This window comes from Cricetulus griseus (genome assembly GCF_003668045.3).
Source record: "Cricetulus griseus strain 17A/GY chromosome 1 unlocalized genomic scaffold, alternate assembly CriGri-PICRH-1.0 chr1_0, whole genome shotgun sequence".
NCBI classification, from domain to species: Eukaryota; Metazoa; Chordata; class Mammalia; order Rodentia; family Cricetidae; genus Cricetulus; species Cricetulus griseus.
Window position 1 is genome coordinate 563,754 of NW_023276806.1, and position 7,621 is coordinate 571,374.

Genomic DNA, 7,621 nt, shown 5'->3' on the forward strand with positions numbered 1-7,621 from the left:
GTACTAACCTCTGAATGGAAACCAGGACATGTGCTACATTGGGGTCGGGGTTTTGCATTGCTTTCTACAGGAGAAGAAAAACTTTGGATACCATCAAAGTTGATCATGATTCGAGTTGAAAAGGAAAAACGTCTGAACAAGGAGAAATGACAGGTATTCTACTAAGGTATATCTTATAAACTAAATAGAAACCCCCAAAAGGAAAGGGAAGTGTTTTGCTTTACCTGCACAGGAAAACTCATCTCCAGAAGGCAAAGGACACTGCATGGGTAGATACCTAAGAAGAAAAGGTAGCTATAACCATCAAACAAAAGGAACGTGCCATATGGTAAACTTTACAGCTGTGTCTCCAATAACTCTATTTCTCTTCTTTTCCTAGTCCTTATTCAATTAAAGCAATGCTGGATTTAGATGCGGATTTGGCTTTCCTACTCTAAAATCCAAGCACGTTATTTAACTAAACTTTAGTGTTTCTGTATTGTATCAAGAAGCCAATTGGTGTAATACAGAATAAAGGAATAATTTGGGGACTGTCTTTGTCTTTTCTTGGATCTTTATTTCAAGGTGTGCACCCTCTCATAATTGTTAAGCTCCCATGGTTGCCTTTCCCAGCATGTGTACATACACAAGCAAACATTTCTCTGCTAAGTGTTTATGTTTGAGTCCCACACAGCCAATGAAGACCTGCCTGACAGCAATCCCTGGACACCCTGGAAAGAAAATGGGCTGCACTGGATACAACTTGCTCCATTTCAACTGACACTCCGGCTAGAGGTTCGGGTACTGACTTCAATCAAGTTGAGGAGTTCAAGCGAGATCTTCAAATAAGCAAATCCCATCTAACATGGACTGGATACAATCCATTCAAGACTTTCACTATACTAACATTTTCTTCCTACAGGACTCCACAAGGATGTCATCATCCCATTTCAGCAGCAAGTAACTTGAAGAATTCTACATCCCCTTTCCCCATTGTTGTTATTTAGGATAGTATATATACCTAGTTAGGGATAGCTTCTTATTGTTTATGGTTGGGATTGGAAGGAGGTGTTCAGGCTTGGACACCTCTTTCAGATGACTTTAGGGTTTAGTTAAAATAGATAGTTAGGATGTGACATAAGCAGATTGTTGTATCTTCTTATATTTTACCTTTATGATTGTTAATTTTGGATACTTTACACTGTTAAGTTTTAATCCTCTTTTAGACTAAAAGGGGAATTGTAGGGGAAGCTGTAGCCACGCCTACTTAGGGGCTGGCTACAGGTGTTCGAGGGCATGGTCAGGGTGACATAGATCGATACTTGCATAGGACTGCATTTTGTGTTTTCAGTTTCACTTTGGTACTTGCTGGACACACTGCTGCCATGCCAGCTGGCTAGGTTGCTCTGTAAGTAAGGCTTTTCCCTATTAAATACCCTTATATTTCTACCTGACTCCATATTGGTAATTTCCCACTATAAATAACACTTAAGTAAATGTAGGAATGTGAACATCTTTTAAACATACTGATTTAATCTCCTTTGGATATATGTTTAGGAATAGTGTTTCCACATCATAGCTAAGTCTGTTTTAAATAATTTTAGGGAATTTTGCAGTTCCTCACAATGACTGTGCAAATTTCCATTCCTCTAAGGATCTGCAAGGAAGACCTCTGCTCCAAAGCAGGATGACAACTCTGAAAAGTATCCTTTCCAGAATGTTAACTAATTTGTATTTGCATATTCTGCTAGTTATGCAGGAAAATAGGGTAAGAGTGTTGTCTTTAATTTATGTGGAAATCAGTGATGAATTTTAGTTAAGAATGTATTCATTTCTTGTTTGAAACATACACACATATGCAGAAATGCACACACACACACACACACACACACAGAGGTGCATACACACAAACACATGCACAGACACCTGAACACACACACACACACACACACACACACACACACACACACACACACACACCACTAAAGTCTTCAAGGACTAGATTATTATCTGAAATTGCAATTCCATGTTACCAAAATGTTATATTTCAAATGAGAACAAAGTAATGATACATTAATGAGTAAAAGTCATCAAAGATTTGCAGCCAAGAGGCTGCATATTTATAGTTCCCCAGGGAATATGGATCAGGAGCCTGAATATTCCCCCAGATGTATTCAGAATCTTACAAGGTTGTGAGAAATATTGGCTAGACTGAATTTTTATCTGAATTCCAGGCAAGAGAAGAATCTCTCTAGTTGCGTTGAATTGTGGGATTGACAGTGGCATATGACTTGTCTGAGAGGTTTCCTTCATGTTCTCAGGCCTGGTAGCTGCTTACACCATGGAGTTTCCAATAATGTCTATCTCTGTGACACTAGTCTGCCTTAGATTTGAGTTCACTGCTTCCAGCATCATTTTCCTTTTGAGAAAGTCAGAATCAGCAGACTTGCGATGTTGATGACATCCACAAAATCCTGTAGCTTGCCTGTTGACTTAAAGTAAGTCATAGGTTGCTGGGGGTGAGTTGTTTCTTCCCTAGATTATGTTTTTGAATGTTAATCAACATTAACATATAGTTAAAATGTGTCCTCAACAATTTTCAGGGTTTGCTGAGGTGGTGGAGTTGAGGCCTTTAAGGGGTGAGTACAGAAAGAGGACCTTTTTCATGTTAAAAAGAATCAAAAGGTCTTTTCTTCAAGCAGGAAGTCTGATTCCTTGCCTTCTTTCACAGTATGACCAGAGCTCTGCCCTGCAGAGCATGCAGAATTTACTGGATAACACAACCTGTGAGGTCTGTCTTCTAGCTTCCCACCCATCAGTTATGCAAAAAGAAGTTTGTGTTACTTATAAATTTCCAAGTGGACTTAAGACACTGGTATAAAAGAGGCACTAACAGACCAAGGAGAAAACTCTTAAATGAAACTAGCTTGCTTGTCCATTCTCCTTGAATTTCTACTAGAAGAAATGAGAAAATTAATTCCTGATGTTTAAGCACCTCAGCTCTGGTGTTTTGTGACAAGATTCCTTAACGACTAATGTATAGGTTCAGTTCAGTCTCAAGGCTAAGAGTTAGACTAGATTTAAACTCCAGGGCAGGGGTCATGGGTGCACCCTTAGGGCTGGTGTTCTGCATTTTTGCTCCTCAAGTTCAGAATCTCCTAACTACATTTCATAGAGAATCATGCTTCCTCATACCCCTGCAATGGAACTTGAACAGGGTGCTTAGTCATCTTTTAATGCTGGTGGTGAAACTGAAGCTTTCCTTTTGTTAGAAATGCAAGTTCAAAATCTGTTCTAGGGTGGCAAACTCTGCCCATCTCAGTTTCTGAATAATTTTTATAAGCAGAGCCTCCCTTCCAACCCACACCAAACACACACCTTGAAGAGCAAGTCAGCCTATAATATTTCAAGCCACTGAAATGTTGTTTCTGTTTATTATAACACCAACATGTAACCTAAAATGAAGAGAGGAATAGGGTGGAATAGTTTCATAATGTTAATAAACTTTTACAGTTAAAATATAAATGATTAATGCCAAAGTATTACATATATTTGTACAAAATTATAAAGGAATATAACTGCCTCTTTATATTCTTAGTTGGAGTCAGAAGTTTATATGAATGAGCATAAATGAGATGAGTGAAATGACCTGAACTTCAGAGGAAAATGAGATTGTACTTCTTATTTCCCGGATATTTTGTGTTCAGGATTTGTTGGACTTAAGATTTTCTTTGGTTGATGAGTCTATTTCTTCTAGTGTCTTCATCTCCTGAGATTCTCTCTTCCATCTCTTATATTCTGTTGGTTGTGCTTACATCTGTAGTTCCTGATCGTTTATTCAGCTTTTCTATTTTGGGCATTCCCTCAGTTTGTGGGGTTTTTTTTTTATTGTCTCTATTTCAGCTTTTGGGTCTTGAAATGTCTGAATTGTTTCCTTCAGCTGTTTGACTGTATTTTCTCAGCATTCTTTAAGAGATTTGTTGATTTCTTGTATTATTTGGTTTGTTTTTTCCTCCATTTCTTTAAGGGATTTTCTCATATCCTCTTTGAGGCCCTCTATCATTTTCATGAAGATGTTTTTAAGGTCATTTTCTTCTGTTTCATCTGCATTGTGATGTTCAGGTCTTGCTGGTGTAGAGTCCCTAGACTCCAGTGGTGTCATATTGGTTTTTCTATTGTTGAATGTATTTTTATATTGCCATCCCTTCTTTCTTTGGGTGTAGAAGGAATCTCTTCCTTTCCTGGTGGGTACAGGACCAAGGTTCCCTTCTGGTAGACGCAAACAGATCCAATACTCTGATGTCTCTCTTCTTCCTGTGGATGGAGGCAGGACTGGTACCGGGGCCTTGGAAGTCTCTTGGTGTATTGGATTCCACCAGGATGGGATCCACTGTGAGCAGTCCTCAGGCCTCAGGTGTCCCAGAGCAGGGCAAAGGCAAGATGTGCTTCTTAAACCTTATTGTGACCAATTTATATAAACAAACCAATTCTTGCAATTATCAGAGACTATGACAGTGTTGTGAGGAAACTATATGACAGGCTTATAAAATTCACCAGAGCTATGAAAAGAATAAACAAAAAAATTGTTTTTTTAACTCCTAATCTTGTTCAGTCTCTCTCCCTCTTTCTATATACATACATACATACATACATACATACATACATACATACTCCCTCTCTCTCTCTCTCCTTCTCCCTTTCCCCTATTGATTTTTAGTCTTTCTTTTGTTTAAATTTAAACAATGGTTCATAGCACAATGAAAAATAATCACTTGATATTTCCTGTTTTGTTACCAAGAAAATTAAATTGAGAAGGACCTCCAAGATGTTTCTTTTGTGTAACTATGAAAGGCACTTCAGTGGGAAATTGTATGTGGCCTAAACTGGAAAAACTATATAATCAGATTAATTTCTAATTCCTAAGAAGTCTCGATGAGCCTCAGATGGCGCTCTTCTATGGAGTTGTTTTTCTGCTCTGCACACTGCTGTCTTCAGATAATTGCTTTCAGGTGGCAGTGCTTCAGGCTAGATAAGAGAAAGTGTGTCTACTCTGTCTAAGGGAATCATGCAATATATCTCCTTTTGGCAGGTGTCAAATTTGGCAGCCTACCCTTATGTGAGAAGTTGTTCAACTTCTCTTCCTAGTTCATTGTGTTCACTGAAGTATTCCATGGATCGACAAAGCCTCTTTGGAAGATGCATCATTTTTGGTTAGGAGACAGAAAGAAAGAATAGACAAGAGGATGAAACACTGAGAAGAAAGGGTACTTGGGGAACAAGACTGAGGAAGACTTGTTCCCTGATTCATGTTCCACTTTTCACAACACTGGGGGAACAAGCCTGAAGGAAGCTCTACTTCTGGCCAGTGTTCCACTTTTCAGCTCACATATATAAATTGTATATACATACAGATATTATTTTATAACCATGAACATTATCAATTAGCACATAGCATAAGGCTAATAAGTGTTCTGGTTACTATGGAGACTCAAGTGGAGCCTGGTGAGAACAAAATTTTGATTTTAAATGTTAACATTTTGCTACCATTCTTGAATTTTTATAAATTTCTTAAATTACTTTAATTAGAAGCATTTAACATCAGCTTTGAAATGGGTTTGATTATGTCTAGACAAGTATTGAATTTGTAATGTGTACCTTTGTTACCCCACAGATGTGTCTGTGGTATTTTACTTTGCAAAGAAAGAAGATCTACTAGCAAAGTCTGTTTCCTGATCATTGATGAGGCTGTTATACTCCACTTGAACACATTTATAAATTTTTAGTTTCAGTAAACAAATAAGAGGGTTAACTAAAAACCACAAGAAGGGAAAAGAGCAATAAAATGTTTTCATGTGTTGAATTCATATATGTGAGCCTTGTTTGTGTATATGTGAGTGATGTGCTCATCATTGAATAAGAATACCAAGTAGGTACTTTCTTTTACACCTTAAATTGGGTTAGAAATTAGTCAAAATGGCTTGCTTGCCGGATGATGGGCTGATTTTATCCTCATTAGTTTCAAAGCATTCTTGCCTGGAATATGGCTGAATATATGTAATCTGAACACTTGGGGTTAATGGTTACTGAGACAAGAGGATCTTGAGCACAAGGCTAGCTTGAGGTATATCATAGGATCCTGTTGCCAAAGTGTGGAAAGCATGTGTTCAAGTGTGTGTGCACACACATGCATGTGTGCATGCAATTGTACTATTATATAAGCTATTTGAACATTTAAAATGTTGTCTTCAGGAAGTTATATGAAGCCTATTCCATGATATCTTTCCAAGTATAATGTCATTTGCATGAAAGGGAATGGTAGGATCTGGGAACACTAATGTCATGTCAAACACACAGGATGTTCAGCATGCCTGTGTGTGTCAAATCAATGATTCCTTTATCTTCTGTGAATAGATCAAGTCTATATCACCATCAATAACACTTTATTTTTCTCACTTCTCTTCCCCCCATATGTCACACTCCTGTAATCTGTCCCTGCACAACACACTGCCCCCTCAGTATTCTCCATGTCTTTTTTGCTTACTCCTTTGAATTTTCATTTGACATATTTTGGTTTACAAGACAAAAATATAGCTACATCACCACCTTCACTACTTTCCTTGTTTCTCTGATAAAATACCTAACAAAAACAGGTCAAAGAAGGCAGGGTTTATTTTATCTCAATTTGTGGATATAGTTCATCACAGCAGAGAGACATGGTAGCAGGAAATTGAGGTTCCTGGATACATTACATCTGTAGTTAGGAAGCAAAGAGAGATGAATTCTGGTGTTCAGCTCAGTTTCTAATTTTTCCCATTTTATTCAGCCTAGGAACACAGCTTCCATGGGATAGAGTTTCTGGAAATTATCAAATACAGACATCTTTTTTCTCATGAGATATTGAGTTCTTGGAATTGAGTTTTGCTCAAGGAAAGAGAAACACAGGGAGAGAGGAACAAGAAATCTGGAGAAAGGGAAGCTGGCTACATGGCTTGAAAGTCATCCAACTCAGCTTTTGAAATGCCAAAATAATCCTTGTCCAGGCCTTGCCTTTCTACATGATTCATTAACACACAGAAATTCACGCTACATTGTGTTAACCAGAATCTTTCTTTCACTTGCAAAGAGTTGAACAGCATCAATAACTAAACCATAGTATATCTTGACATATTCTTATATTATACAGTGTCAATTTTCCATTTTTAAGTGTGTGTGTGTGTGTGTGTGTGTGTGTGTGTGTGTGTGTGTGTGTGTGTTGCTTGTCTGTATTTGTACAACATGCATGCAGTGCCTTTAGAGACCAGGAGAAAAGGAGTTGGGTTCTCTGGAACTGGAGTTATAGGTGGTTTTCAACCACTTGATATGGATACTGGAAACTAAACCTGGATTATCTGCAATGGTAGAAAGTGTTCTTAACTGCTAAGCCATCTCTCCAACCCTCTGAAATTCTTTGTATGTTAATGTACATATACAAAAGGACAAAAATAATCATTTGACTATTCTTAAACTAATTTTACCTTTCCTGTGGCAGCATATTTGGGAATTTTTAGAATGTGCTCACAAAGCATCCTGTCCACAGAAGCATTGCCTTATCACCATAACTAATTTTCTTTCTTTCAAAATGTTTTGTAAATTATACAGAAAA

General features: G+C 37.7%; 1 long non-coding RNA gene across 1 annotated transcript; it reads left to right on the plus strand.

The window, feature by feature from the left end:
* Nucleotides 1–1,171: 1,171 nt before the first annotated feature.
* On the plus strand, nt 1,172–5,847 carry LOC118239596. Its single transcript, XR_004772165.1, has 3 exons — nt 1,172–1,682; nt 2,583–2,618; nt 5,069–5,847. It is a non-coding gene; the product is annotated as an uncharacterized LOC118239596 (long non-coding RNA).
* The last annotated feature ends 1,774 nt before the right edge of the window (nt 5,848–7,621 follow it).